The sequence below is a fragment of the Bos indicus x Bos taurus genome, chromosome 22, assembly GCF_003369695.1.
Source record: "Bos indicus x Bos taurus breed Angus x Brahman F1 hybrid chromosome 22, Bos_hybrid_MaternalHap_v2.0, whole genome shotgun sequence".
NCBI classification, from domain to species: Eukaryota; Metazoa; Chordata; class Mammalia; order Artiodactyla; family Bovidae; genus Bos; species Bos indicus x Bos taurus.
This window is the reverse complement of record NC_040097.1, coordinates 16,825,753-16,840,993: the sequence shown is the minus strand read 5'-3', so window position 1 is coordinate 16,840,993 and position 15,241 is coordinate 16,825,753. Positions and strand designations below refer to the sequence as shown.

The 15,241-nt window shown below is 46.0% G+C and overlaps 1 protein-coding gene across 2 annotated transcripts in view; it reads left to right on the top strand.

Annotated features, from left to right (window-relative positions):
• Positions 1-15,241, top strand: part of IL17RD (interleukin 17 receptor D) — a 68,532-nt gene that overhangs the window by 20,481 nt on the left and 32,810 nt on the right. Inside the window, exon 1 of one of the 2 annotated variants that reach the window (XM_027522462.1) lies at positions 126-271. The exons of the other annotated variant lie outside the window; for it this stretch is intronic. The gene's annotated coding sequence lies outside the window, so the exon portion shown is untranslated. Of the gene's footprint in view, positions 1-125; positions 272-15,241 lie in introns of those variants that run through there. 2 annotated transcript variants of the gene reach the window in all.

Genomic DNA, 15,241 nt, shown 5'->3' with positions numbered 1-15,241 from the left:
CTAAGGCTGTTCATCCCGGACCTGTCCCCCTGACTCCTGGGAGGCAGTGGGAGAGTACCCCAGGGCCACCTCTCTGCTGGGGTCACTTGACTGGGGTCACTTTGCCCTGTCAGGATTGTCCAGGAGCAGCGGAGATGAAGTCCGTCTAGCTCAGACAGTTCCGTGCCTTTGCAAACAACACATTTCAGAAAGGATCCCACCACCACCCCCATGGCATTGTAAGGTGGCGGAAGGAAGCGGTGGCTGACAGCGGAGTTAAACAAACTTGAAGGTAGGTCACATTTTTGACATACCATTTTCCTCCGCCGTACCAGCAGCTGCCCTCTGCTTTGAAAGGGAGCTTAGCTGCTCACATAAACTTTGGCTTGTGATAATGTAAACTATTATTAGGATTATCTTTTTATTCATAATATATGCCTAGCTCTCTGTCTCCCTTATTTATGCTGTACTTGAAACACTCATTCACTCTCAGGACCCAAAGCCCTCTGAAAACCAAGAAACACTTTATATAATAGACTATCTATTTAAATCTCTCTGTGGTTAGAAAGAACTCTGGGAATGAAATCATTGGGTTGAGGAAGCTTCAAATCTCAGCAAATGTCCAGATTGGAACTGGGATGTGACGTTGATGAAACATTTCAGTTATAAGACATTTTTTTTTTGTTTTTTAAATGAAGGTTTGTCCCAAGGGTGGTGGTTTTGATACAAAGATGCTTGATTTTCATTTTGAGAATCTTCAGCTTTCAGAAGAGTCTCTTCTCCCATTTCATCACCACCTGGTGGAACCGTCTGTCACTCGGGACATTCTGGAAGTTAGAGAAGGTCCCCAGGCTCCCGCTGTGGTCAGCCGGAAATACCTCCCTGCATCTTTCAAGGGAGGGAAGCCCCAACAGTCTTGCCTCAGGTGCTCCTGTGTGGTTTGTCAGCAGAGGACAGGTTAGTCTGCAAGCCAAAAAAAAAAAACAAAACCCAAACTAATAAACTTTTCAATTTTTCATAAGACGACTCTCCCACCCTTTTGTTTCTCCCTCCACTGCACCCCAAAGGAAGAAGCAGACTGAATTTTTAAGCACATCTGGACACTGTTTTTGTAAAGCTCTTACCCTGAATTCCCAGAAGGAACGTATTGGCTCCCATCTTTCCAAGCAGAAACTGAAACGACTCCTTTGTTTATAAGTACCGGGCTTGCATCTGTTAATAAATCTGGGAAGAAAGAAGTTGCACTGACATGAGGGTCCTTAGCCAGGCCGACACACTCTCCTCTGCTCTCTCTTGAAGTCTTTGAGAGGTGCTAAAGTCTATGTTTGGCCCTTTTCGGTGGGAGTTGGGAAGCAAGGAGTAAGGGCTCCATGTGTCCCGTCTGAAATGACGTTTTCTGCTTTCTGTGACTATAACAGTGTTGGGGCAGGGGTGCTTAGAGCCCTGGTCTGTCTGCTCTTGCTACCATGCAGGCCCCCTTGGTGAATGCCATGTACAAGCAATCAGATTAGAATGCTCCAGGTCTGAGAGTCCAGAGGTTGGCAATGGAATCCACCTTTCCCTTATCAGATAGTGTTTGTTTTCCTCTTAGGCAAATCTTCTAGAAGGTGATTGTTGCTGAGGAAAGTGAGGCTAATCTTTCTTTAATATCAGTCAACAAGATGTTGGCCTGGAGTTCTTCAAGAATGGGGAGAATTTCAAAACAGCGTGAAACTTTTAAAACTGAGATAGGTATTTGCTATGTTGGGTAGCTTGGAAGTTCCTTTTTTTTTTTTTGCCCTTAAAAAGTATGTTTATGAATTGAAGCTGTACCTTCTGGAAGACATGAGTGTAGTCTGGTTGTGAGGGTCATAGTTCTGTTACTACCCAATAAATGTTCATTAGCGATAAGCATTTAACCAGTGTAGGAGTTACTTTTCTTAAAATATGCCTCTCTTCTGGGTATCTGGAAATAAACTCAAGAGATGTAATTTTCCTACAGGCCTCTTCTCAGAGATGAATCAAATTTCAGAGATGACCGCACTTCAGCTTTAGTCCCCTACTTTTGGGGAAAAACTTGTTAGCCGCAAAACCAAAACTGATCCACTTAAGCTTGGCAGTACTATGGATATCTGCCTGTCTAATGGCCATTAATGATGAATAATGTCCAAAAGAGGATGGTCTGAAAATTAATATTTGTATTTGTGCTTTTGTGCAAAAATTCATTTCCAGGAGGTTTGGACAAAAAGAATATGCTTGAACTGAAATTTAGGTTGATAACTTTGAGTTGTATCAATAATGTTCTAGCTTATCTTTCCATCTTTTTAAATTTCTTGTTGAATTCTGGGGTATTGTTGTTTATTCTGAATGCTATTAGGTTAGTTAGTTAGGAGTATTTGGCTAAAAAATGCCCTGAGTGTTGGTTACCTCTACATTTCCAAGATAGTATCATTTCAAAACTGCCAAAAGATTGTGTTTTTTGTTGTTGTTGTTGTTTTTAAAACTAATTTATCAGTAGCTCAGACTATAAACTGGTCTTCCTTGGTGGTTCAGTGGTAAAGAATCCACCTTCTACTGCCGGAGATGCAGGTTCGATCCCTGGATCAGGAAGATCCCCTGGAGAAGGGAATGGCTACCCACTCCTGTTTTCTTGCCTGGAAAATCCCATGATGGACAGAGGAGCCTGGCAGGCTACAGTCCATGGGGTTGTAGAAGAGTCAGTCTTGGTTGAGCGACTAAACAACAACAAAAGTGTGAAGTGCTGAGCAGAAATTGGGAGTGTCATGACTTAGGGCCCCTGTGCTCTTCTCCTTAATAACACGGGAGATTGGATGGCTCTCCTGGCAGAATGCAAAGCTCTGATCCTGCACACAAAACCTGACAGTGAACCAGATTCTTTTAAATGCCTTTTCCAGTGCTAATGTCGTTTGTTTTTCTTTTTAAGTTTGCAAACGTAAGAAAAGATTTTCTTTAAGTAGTATTTATAATATGCTTTCTACTTTTTTAGAAAACCAGAGGATGGGTCTGAATAGCAACAAAAGACCTAGGAATTTATTTATATGGAGAAGCTATTTTAAATGAGCCATCAATATACTTATTTGCTCAGGGATTTTTGTAATCAATAAGGTGGTTTTCATGTAGAAAATATCCATCCTGACATTCTGTTACATGAAACCTATTTGACGTTCTTTCTTTTTTTTTTTTTTTCCATTCTCCTTTACCTAATGGTCTTTCCTGGCTCCTCTTCTACTTTACCAACCCCACTTTTTCTATCTTCTTTTCCTCCTCATGGGCCCTAAATGTGGATAGTCCCATCCCACAAAGCCCTGTTCTTAGCCCTTGGTCCTTTTTTGTACCTCCTTTTAATTAGCCCATCTGCCGTTAAGATTCTGTTGCTTGACCTCATGCATGACTTCCTGCCTTATAATCCTGTATTTCCAAAAAAAAAAAAAAAAAATATGGTATTACATCGAAGATTCCCTGTCGTCACCTCACCTTCACTTTTTTTAAGAAAAAAAAAAAGAAAAGACTCCTTCCCCGGGGTTCTCTATATTGCTATAAAATCACTAACCTTCCAGGTTTCCCAAAAGAGGAGCCCTCAGGTTGCCTTTGAATTCCATCATCACCTCTCTATCACATTTGTCACAAAGGCCTGCCATTTTTTTTCCCCTTAAAACCGCCTCAGACGGGTCCTTTCATCGTCCCCCCATCATCTCCATCCTTCTCACCTCACATCTGGACGCCTGCAGTGGCCGCCTCTCCCAACTCCAGTTGTCCCCCTTCCTAATTCTTCCTGCAAACATGGCTACAGCACCGTTTTAGTAATTCCTTTCGTGCTCGGAATCCTTCAGTTCCTTTCTTTGTTGTTGTTTTTTCCCCCCTTTTCAAAAATTGTGGTAAAATATACATTTCATAAAATTTGCCATTTTAACCATTTTAAAGTGACATTGAGTCCATTCACATTGTTTTACAGCCGTCACCACCATTCATGTCTAGAGTTTCATGTTCCTGAATGGAAACTCTAAACCCATCCCCCACCACCCCCAGCCCCTGGCAAACCCCTTATTCCACTTTCTGTCTCTGTGGAGTTGACTATGCTGGGTACCTTGTGTGAGAGGAATCACACCGTCTCTGTCTGTTTGTGCCAAGGTCAGATTTTTAAAGATTGTTTTTCATCATTCTGATCTTTAGGAATTTTGTTGAAGAGTTGGTAGAGGCTAACAAAAGGGCCTTTGTCCCTGAGTCACCTTCTTCTGTCTTTAGTGAGCTCTGCTGGGAGCCTAGCACTGGTTTATCCCAAGTATAGATAGGACGGTCAGGGTGGGTGGGAGCTAGTGGGAAAGATTAGAGAATGCAGATATTGACTCCCACCCTGAGTGTCTATGGTGCTGATTCCAACAGTTAGTGACATTTTTGGCCGTGGAGGGAAGATAGGTGAAAATTGGAAGTTGATGGTGCTCTGGACTCCGCTTCCTCCTTCTAAAATGCCTTCCATCTGTATCAGTCAGGAAATCAGGCCCATGTTCAAAATAAGAGGACTCTGGAATGAGACCCCAGCTCTAATCCTTCTCTTCTGTCAGTGGCACCTTCGGTCCACAGGCCCCAGGATCTGATTCCTCCCTTTGATTCAGCTCTCTGGTCCTTTTGGTTCATCTTTTGAAGCTGCTGTTTTACTGTTTCTTGCTCTTCTCCACCCCCAGCCTAGCCCGCTGCCACGTCGACCCGGATCGGAGGTCCCTGCACCCTTCCCCTGCAGTCCCGCCTGCCACGTCAGGCTGTGCTCACGTCTATTAGGCCCTCTCTGTTTAGGTCTTGCCAAACTCCAGGCTGTGCCACGTGCAGAACCCAGCCCACCTGTCCATCCCAGCCCTATGGCGCCAATCCTTTCAGGCTACTTGGGGGTGTTTAACTCGAAAGAGATGGGTTTGTTGGGTCGGTCACTCCAGCTTGCCAGTGTTCGTTCTGGCTGGTGAGGGAGGCTCCTCCTCATCCCTGGGGACTCAGGGCCATTTCCCGAGTGTTCACCATGTGACCACATGCTTCTCTGTCTGCCTCTGCTTGGAAGGGTCTTCTCCCCACGCCCACCCTCTCCCACCCCTCCCCACCCCCGAAAGTGCGACATGCTGCAGGGTCCGGCCAGAGACCTGCCTCCTCTGTGAAAACACTTCTCTGGTGGCTGGTGGGCCTTCCCCTCTTCACTTCCCTGTCTCTGGGCTTCTGTTACTTGGAGCTCAGTTATATAACTGAGCACATTCATTCCATAAATACAACATTACTGCCTCTAATTTAGTGTCTTTTAGCTTTGTTTTCCAAGACAGATGGTAAACTCCTGGAGGAGCATTGTTCTCCATCACTCAAAAGACCCTCCCAGTGTAAAGTGTATCTCTAGCCCTCAAGGCATCTGCTGATAAATTCTGGGGCACCAGCTAAGTTTTTGAGGCAAGATCCTTTTTCCTCCTTCATGCTACATGTGTGTTGTGATTTTAATCACAAAATGCAGTATACAGTTTTTATTGGCGAATTATTTTATCTCCTCAGCTTGCCCTGGAGAATCTGCCCACAGTGGCCTTCCCCCAGCCCCCCGGGCTCTGAAGCGTTGGCGCTCTGAGGTTTCCGAGCCTCTGTAAAGTGATTACCGTGCAGGATAAAGCTGTTGTCAGCCGCTTCCTGGATTTGCCCATTTCCCTTTTAATTTTACACAGTTCTGTTATTCACATGAGACCAGCCAACTAATCATAAAATCCCCTAAATTTGTGTAATTTTCTTTTAAACACACAGTGTAAATCATAGTAATTTGGTTACCCTACAGAGCAACATTTAAGGTACCCACATCAACAGGCAGCCTACTGAAATATTAACCTGTGTGTGTTGCCTTCTCGATGAATCTGCCTTGTTGCCTTTTCCATATACACAGCTGCGTTCAGAGCAGGTGAAAGGGCCCGCTACTTTTTAATAGTGATGGCTAATTAGAGCCCACTCCAGTACTCTTGCCTGGAGAATCCCATGGCTGGAGGAGCCTGGTAGGCTGCAGTCCATGGGGTCACTAAGAAGTCGGGCACGACTGAGCGACTTCACTTTCACTTTTTATTTCATGCATTGGAGAAGGAAATGGCAACCCACTCCAGTGTTCTTGCCTGGAGAATCCCAGGGATGGGAGAGGCTGCTGGGCTGCCGTCTATGGGGTCACACATTGTCGGACACGACTGAAGCAACTTAGCAGCAGAACGCTTAGAAATTTGCCAGTGGCCTTAATTCTCACCTCATTAGGATCTTTTTGCTATTTTACCCACATGGCTCTCCCAATAGGAACTACATCAGCTAGTAGAGCTACATTAGCTGCTGCTGCTGCTGCTAAGTCGCTTCAGTTGTGTTCGACTCTTCGCGGCCCCTTGGACTGCAGCCTACCAGGCTCCTCCGTCCATGGGATTTTCCAGGCAAGAGTACTGGAGTGGGGTGCCATTGCCTTCTCCGCTACATTAGCTAGTAGATATTTATCATAATAAATGGTGTATGTATTAGGATCCTACTTAAGTTAGAGTCCTTGTGACACATGCGACAGAGATCATTTAAAAGAGTTTCCAAAGAGATGCGGAGGGGAGGAGTTTTAGGGACACTTTTCTTTTTATTGAGATATACACATATATTGACCTACAGCATTGTGTAAGTTTAAAGGATAACATTGTGTATATTTAGGTTGATTGGATACATCTATATTGTAGTATGATTTACAATAGCTTTAGCTGACACCTCTATCATATTACATAAATTATCAGTCCTTTTTTTGTAATTATGATGTTTAAGATCTAGTCTCTTAGCAATTTTGAAGTGTTTGTCTGAGTTTTTCCAAAAGATGGAAAACCCAAATAAACTTTTTGGCCAACCCAATATACAGTACAATAGTATTGACTAGAGAAGATGTTCACATTCTTCCCTGTACTTACATTTCTTTTGCCTTGAACTTGTTATATTTACAAAAGTAATAAAGCCCCTTTCAAAGAAAAGCCCACTATTTCCCCAGAAACTTGAAAACCCACACCTAGGGTTCTCTATTTGAGAACCACCGAGTATTGCGCCCCTCGTGGACAGTTGGGGAAGCAGCCGATAGGACTTGGTTCCTGGTCCCACCCGGCCTGGGGAGGAGGGGACTTCCTCAGTGTCCCCGCTTCCTCGGTGCTCCTATGGCTGACGTGGCTCCATGTCCCACAGAGCCTGACAGCTTGGCCTCACGTCCACCCAGCTGCTCATTCTCAGCTTGAAATCATGTTAGCCAGAACCTTCGGACCTCCCTTTTTTATTTGCTTAAAAATACCTAATCACTGCTTCTTTTTTTTTTTTCTGGTAAGTGTCTGTTTCATCCTAACTTAATGATAAAACCCGCTTCATGATAAAAAGCCACTGCAGGCTTCTAATCTAGTTCCACCATGTTGCTTTGATTCTGGAAGCACTTCTCCACAGAACACTGATGAAGGGGCTAAGGTGCATTGCGTTCTTTCTGTGGGCGGGTCAAGGAGGAAGGTTGTGTGTGCCATTTGCGTGCTTCACTCCACCTTGGGGGAGTAGGGATCCACCACCAGCACCACTCCGTCAGTGCTGTGCTGTTTGCCTTGTCCGCCTCACACGTATTGGCTAATTTACCTCTATACCAATCTGTGCCAAGAGTCCCTGGGGAGGTGGGGCAGGGAACTCTCATTCCTGGGAACTCTGCATGCTCTCCTTCACTGACAAGGAATATTTATCTAAATCTGAAATCAACTGAGACATTGATACTTATTTTTTACCTTATGCTTTGCCCTCCTTCTCAGAATGACATTCTGGCCATTCAAGGAAATTAAAACAAAGTTGAATAGTTTTTGGCAAACACAATTGTTTCCTGGCCTAAATCACACAATGATTTAATTGGTATGTCATTGTGTGTGTGTTTGCATGGGAGTATTTTAATGGGAATTCCATGTGGTATCAATGGAAAACTAGGAAAGAGAGCCTTCTGGATTTATTGCTTATAGTTTAAGGGCAGACTACTGGCTTCCATCCAAGAAGTAGGGAGACTTCAAGTTGCAGGGATCATTAGTGTTTGAATATATCCTTCCGCTCACCTACTATTTAGAAATTGGTTTGGCAAAAGGTAAAAACCAGAACCAAAGGCGAACTGATTTACTCTTTGAAACTTGTAGAGTTCATCAGAATCAACTTGTGGGGGTCTTGGCATCTTGGTGGTGACAGTCTCCTTTCTCTGCTTTTACCGATATCTAACTTTTGAATCTTGAATAAGTTTTGGTATGTCTGGAGTAAGAAGTCTAAATTGTAGATTATTCTTCATTTTGGGAAACTGGGGTTTGAGATTATCCTCCCTAGTGGTTCTTCGGCAAATATTTGAGAATGTGTCCCAGACCTAACCTAATTTTGTGTGTTGACAACAGATACCAAAGATAGGAAGAAGCAGTTGAGCAGGAGTGGGAAACTCAGCCATTCTCTCCTTCTTCTGGACACTATGAGTGTGTTCCTTCCTATTCAGCCAAAGCGGGGGGTGGAGGGGGGAGGAATAAGAATTCACATAGTATTTTATGTTTTAAAAAAAAATTTGTACTCAGTAAAAAGGATTTGACTGCAAACGGGACTTGTCACCTGTGATCTTAAAAGTGATAGAGGCTCTTCGTGGGTTCAGGTGGTTAACAGCAGAAATGGTTGCTTTTATGTTCCCACTTTAAGTTCATGAGTCCCAGAGTCTTAGACAAAGCCTTCAGTTACTCAGTTGGAACAAATACTGGCTACAAAGGATAACAGCTGAGGCATTAATCTGGAGTTTTACTTAAAACTGAGATCTTACATTTAACCACCTCCCTCCCTCATTTGAATTTTGTTTTTTTAATTGCCAGAGTTTCCCCCTGGGTCCCTAAACCGCTCCCCCTGTGGACCTGGTGTTAAGCTATCGATAAGGCAGGCAGGTGAGAGCCTGGGTGGCTTTCAGGAATCCTCCTGAAGAACTCACATGCATACACGTGGACCACAGCTCTCCCCAAATCCTCAGACATCTGTGTCCCCAAATAAAAAGCTGGAGCACTCTGTTGGGAAGGATAAGGGTCAATGAGAGGTTTTTAGTGGTTTGAAGCTATCAAACAACTCAGACTCCCCCCTCCTATCCATTTTTCTGATATGATTAGTGTTTGAAAGCCTCAGGATGTTACTCAAACCTTCAGCACATCCTTGTATCTTGAGACCATCTTGCACTTCAGCCTATGAGCATGCTTGAGTGGGACACCTGTGCTTAGACAGGCTGCAGGCTGGGGGTCGGACAGTCCCTGTCTCATGTTGTCTGAGCACTGTCATCTTTATCCGTTTTCAGCCTCCTTAATGCAGGGCTGCTGCTAAGTTGCCTCAGTCGTGTCAGACTCTGTGCGACCCCATAGACGGCAGCCCACCAGGCTTCCTCATCCCTGGGATTCTCCAGGCAAGAACACTGGAGTGGGTTGCCATTTCCTTCTTCAATGCAGGAAAGTGAAAAGTAAAAGTGAAGACGCTCAGTCGTGTCCAACTCTTAGCGACCCCATAGACTGCAGCCTACCAGGCTCCCCAGTCCATGGGACTTTCCAGGCAAGAGTACTGGAGTGGGGTGCCATTGCCTTCTCCGTAATGCAGAGCAAGTAACAGGTACTCAGCAAATTCGAGTGGCCCGCCTGTAGGGAAACAACTCTAGGAAATCGACATGGAGACTTCATACTGTTCTCAGGAACTAAGATTCCCCCCAGTTGGGAGAACCAAGACTGTTGAGAATTGCCCCCGGAGTGTTTGGTGGGCTGGAGGAGCAACTGGGGTGGGGGGCGGAGGAGAAGCTTGTTCACATGCTTGTTAACATTTGAGGGTCTTTGACAAAGGAAGTCTAATGCCCTGCCCCGGTCAGCCGGCGATTGCCCCCTGGGAGGCCCCCGTTGTGCACAGGAAGTCAGACACTAATGATGTTAGCAAGGGGACAAAGGCGCCCGGCCCGGGAAGGGCCTAATTGCTGTGTCCGGCTCCCAGGAGGCCAGCCTCAAGCTGGTGGGGGCTGGGCAGGATGCGCTAAGTGTTAACACCTGGAGCCACACTGCTGACTTCCTGGTGCTTTTTTTTCTGTGTGACTGGGTTCAGGCACACGCACGAGAGAGCACACACACATACACACGCAGGCATCCACACACACACACTCCGGCTGCATCTCAGGGACACTTTGGGATGTGGTATCTAACAGACTAGATGAAAGTGTTGGATCGGGAGGTCACAGGGCTGAGAACCAAGAAGCCTGAGTCCCCTCAACCCACCCGTGGGGCTTGGCGACTATTGTTTCACCTCTGGGTGGGCTGACTCTCTTCCTCTCCTCCGTGAAATCTGAGAAAGGCCAGACCTTGCAAAGAGGCAGATACATATTAGGAAGGTCACTGGAGTTTTGGCTCAGGGCATTCTAGTCAGTACAGATGGAAGAGTGCTCCCAGGGAGAAGAGAGATGAGGGTCTTTACCCCTGTTCTGAGCCTGTTGTGGCCCTAGGGAGGCAGATGAGGGACGATGGGAAGCACCTTCCAGCACCTATGGGGTGTGTGTATATCTGAGCCCACACCCGGAGGGGTCAGTTGTATGTGGGGGTTGCTTCCCAGAGAAGGAGGAAGCCAAGATGCACCCCCTCATTTCTAAGTGGAGTCTCTGAATTCTTTGTGTCTAAACATGACTCTGGAAAGTGCTCAGTGGTCTCTCCAGAGCTCTGGGAATGTCCCAGAATTGTTTCTGGGGGGGAAGGTTTCCCCCAGGAATGTTTCTGGGGGAAGTGGGGTGAGGAGTGTTTCTCACAGGCTTCTCCTAGGGGCTCTAGAAACTCTTTCCCCTTAACAGCAAAGGGGTTATCAGCAATTAAAAGTGAAGACCTCCTGCTATGGCAGGAGCGCTGCTGGGATGGCCTTAGTGGCTCATTTCCGGCAACCGGCCAAGCAGCCCTGGATCCTGAGCCTGGTCCCTCCCTAAAGCAGGTGATGGGAGGTGGCCCGGAGCACAGGGGACTGCCTTGGATTTTTGCAGCCAGAGACAGGAAAGTTTAAAAAGGATGCTTGATGGCTGCGAAGGAGGGAAAGCCACAAGTAACTTATGAAAAGGGGTATAATGTTGACTTGCTGCTTCCCGCTGTTATTTTAAGGTTTTTCTGTCCAAGACCACCATGTGGACAGAAATAATAGGCCGACAAAAGGGGTCGCCTTGCTTTATAGAGCAGCCTGTGATGTTTCAATTAGCACTAAAACCTGAGAAGGCAGCCTTCCATAATTTCCGAAGATGTGAAATCCACCTTGAGGAAGCACATGTGTGGGGCATCCAGGGGACCGGCCTCGCCGGAGGAGGCTGGGTCCCCATGGCAACGCCACGGTTCCCCATTTCTGCAGGCATCTGTGCTGTAAAAACAGAATTCCAGATGTGATACAGCATTTGGAGGCTCCGTCCCCCGGCCTTGGAAACTGTATTTGAAGTCAGCACAATTCAGTCCTCGCTCTCTGTGTGGTCCTAAGGCTTTTTATTAGTAGTTTTGTTTTGATCCGAACATTTCCTCTGAGCTTAGGCATAACAATCATGTTTATAGCTTTAATTTTTTCCTCTGCTGTCTAATCACTATTTTGCCCTCGCAGAAAGAAACTTTTCTTGGGTTTCTGGAGTGAAGTCTTTGTAATCGCCTTTCCGAGCGAAGTGAGAGCGAGCCTGTAGCCGGTTGGCCGGGTGTGTGCTCGGGTGGCTGGTGTTTGCTTCCCCCTCGTACCTGGTATTTACAGAAAACCAGGTCATGTGTGTCCATGCGTTGCCCATGTGTGCTTTTGAAACTGCAGATATGTTGACAGTTACCTTAAGGATGCTGGCACTTTAACATGCGGTTCTCATTTGCGTGGATGGGAGTGGTGTGTGCAAGTGGAGGGGAGAGGCCTGGCTCTTCGTCCAGAGGCATGTTTTATAGCTTGCTTTTAACATTCGGGGAATTGGAAAAATGGAACAATCCTGTCTATTTGCGAGTATCAGCCACGAGAGAACACACCGCCCAGATTCTTAACAGACTCATTGGAAAAAGTACTTGGGGTTTTGCTTTGTGAAAACCAGGGCGGCTGCAGAGTTTTGTTTTGTTTTTAAACAAGAGGAAAAAAGTCAGCGTGCACGTGTGTGTGTGTGTGTGTGTGTGTGTGTGTATGTGTGTGTGTGTATTGATATCTGGGCTTTTACTGTATTTGCATGTTCCAGGGGCAAGGTAAAGAGAAAATTATGAAGTCTGTAGCAAGGAAGGTTATATTAAAATGTATTAGATCCCATTTAGGCCACCACCATGTAGAAAAGTTGCTGTCATACTGCAATACATAAATGTATGAAGTCAACACTTTGTACACTTTAAACTTACACAGCATTATATGTCAATGATATCGCCAAAAAAAAAAGATAAAAAAATTTCTGAGAAATAATGCATGCCTTCCCACACTTCTGTCTTTAGTGAATGGATTTCTTTTTCGAGGGCGGGCATGGAGGCAGGGCGAAAGAGTGAAAAGACGCTCAGATGAAAACTAGAGCTTTCAGTTTGATAAGCAGGACACATGGTAACTTGGCATAGGTTGGCTCCATGTTAGAGCTCAGAAACAATTGTCCCTTCAGCTTTCCTTCGGGGAGCGTGAAATTAGGAACATGTGTGCAATGATTAGCAACATGTCAGAGATGAATCATGATTACGGCTTTGGTCTGGTGCACAGGCGATGCTGTGGAGAAGTTATTTCCTACCTCCTCCAGCAAATCTCTCTAATTAGCTTAAGATCTCCGGGTCTTTTTGGGCCGACGTGGTAATTGCTGGTGGGAACCCACCAGCACTACCCCCACAGAGCTTGTGTGTTCCCCACTAGACAGCTGGCTGGCACCCCGCGTGTCTGAAGTTGGTCGCTTCTAGATGGGGAGTGGGAGAGAACAGTTCCTGGGAATGTGGCGTGAATATCTTGGATAGATAGAGCCGGGCCCAAGCTGGCTTTGTGATTTATTCTCCTTATGTTTGGGGTTTGCCAGCATTCTCCTCGGCTTACATCACCTGGGGCTTCTCTGCCTTTGCTGTTTTTTGTTTTTTGTTTAAACTAAAGGTTTGAACTGAAGTAAGTGGGATCTGTCTTCATTTATGAAACCCTCTGAACCTGCATGAACTACATTGACCTCATGTTCTGCCTCTTGCCTCTTGTTCTGCCTCTTGCCCCAGTGATGTCCATTGGTCACAGGCAGAAACGTCATTCCCCTTGTGCATTTTAAGCTTCACAAAGCTGTCTGCTATCTTTTTAACCTCATTGACATGCTTGTAAACTCACGGTGAAGGAAATGTTATGTACAACAGAATGTTTGAGTTGCCCATAATTTTAAGTAGTTACTTGGTTGGTGTGCCTTAAAAAAAAAAAAAAAAAAAAAATCTTTTCAGGGACTTCCCTGGCAGTCCAGTGGTTAAGACTTCACACTCCCAAGGTTCAATCCCTGGTCAGGGAACTAAGATCCTGCATGCTGTACATCGCGCCCCCCCCAAAAAAACATTCTTTCAGTTCTCCCTGACAAATGCTCTTATTCAAACTTTCCCCCAGTCTCAGTTCACTGAAACTTCAGTGGCTTTCTGAAAGTTCCTTCACCACAGTTGATTGGAAGGCAGTCTCATGTAGGCCTTACTGTTTGGCCTGTCTTCCGTTGGAAAGGGGGCACTATAATCAGCATGGTCCTTTTAAAAATGCGTTTTTTCACAGTGGCACTTACGCTGTTCTGGAGCTGGAATGGGAATGTTGCTCTGGAAAGTTGGTGTTTTCAAAAGGCCTAGGGTCCCCCAGGTCCCCCAGGAAACTGGCCGGCTGTCGGCCCCTGGTGGCAATGCTGGCTGCTCTATATGGGATCCCACCCCATGGCTGAATTTTGTTCCAGGCCTTTGCCTTTTTTTTGCCATCTGGGTGGAGCATGGTGTAGGTTTTTGCCTTTTGAATTTTATTCCTTTCGAGCACTTAAGGGTGTTCCTTCCCCTCCCGCTTCCAGAGTAAAAGCTGTTTTCTCCATTCTCTTTGCGTTTGCTGCTGCTTGCTCTGCTTAGCATAGAGGGATCACAGCCCAGCTAGGGTGCCCCGGCTTTACTCCTTAGCTCTCATCGGAACAAATTAAAAGCTGCCGTTAGTGCAGCAAGTGGGGGTGGTTAGTTAACTAAGAATGTGACACCCTGAGGTCACAGCGCTGGCTTTTTTAAGTAATAGGCAACAAGCAAGTATTCTTAATTTTCAGCTCATTAAATATCAAAACGTGTGTAGTAGGTAAAAGCTCAGAATTGTTTCCTGAAGAAATAGCTTCCAAAGCTGTTGACCAGCTTTGTGAGTGGCCTTCTCTGTGTTCTCTAACGGCGGACCCTGACTGTAAGCCCTTAAGGCTCCTCTGTCACACCAAGCTAGAACTTCCTGGGTTCCTGGTATATAACTGGCTCAATTGTACATGCATTCATTATGACAGAAAGCTAATAATTGTCAGGGGCAAGGGCTGACCGTGACCTCGGCCCTGGACTGTGGGGGCCGACCTAGTCACTTTGCCTTGAGTTTCCCCCGATTTGAGCAATTTGCAGGAACGGAGTCTCTGGGTCTCCCAGTTCCCACCACAAGCAACAGCAGAACACAGTCCTCAGTCTGCTGGTTGGTGCCTTCTTCCACCTTGCTCTGACCTGCACGGCTGCCGCTTCTCCCACTGTGCCCCCAAGGTCTGGCTGCTGGAAACGTCATACCTGGAAATGCCACTTCCTGTGGGCATCCCCTGCCTACTTCATGTGTCCCCTCATAGCATACCTCTCACTGTGTTTATTAGGGCAGGAGTCTTCTCAGGAATCATGACACAACCATTGCTGAGAAAGGTTGAGAAGCTTGCCCAAGGTCACACAGCTGGAAAGTGAGGAGATCTGCACACAGCTCTGGCAGTCCCAGAGCCCATCCTCTTAACCACTCTTCTACTCCAGATGAGCCCCAGCATCACCACGAAGAAGCGTCTGGGTAGGATGGCAAAATCTACAGTCGCAGTGCTTGTGGATCAGCGTTCCACGTCTGCCTGAAGCGGGGGTGGGAGAGGGCGCAGTGAGAGTGATCGGTCAGCCGGAGGGGAGAATGACAGCACAACTCTGTGTGTGTGTGTGTGTGTGTGGCTTTGAGATGCAATTCATCTACGTGGCAGTTGAAATTATGTAAGTAATTAGCTTTCAATTGCTGCTGTAATAAAAAGTTACCACTGTACGACAGTGTAACCCAGCCATACTCCAATATGAAA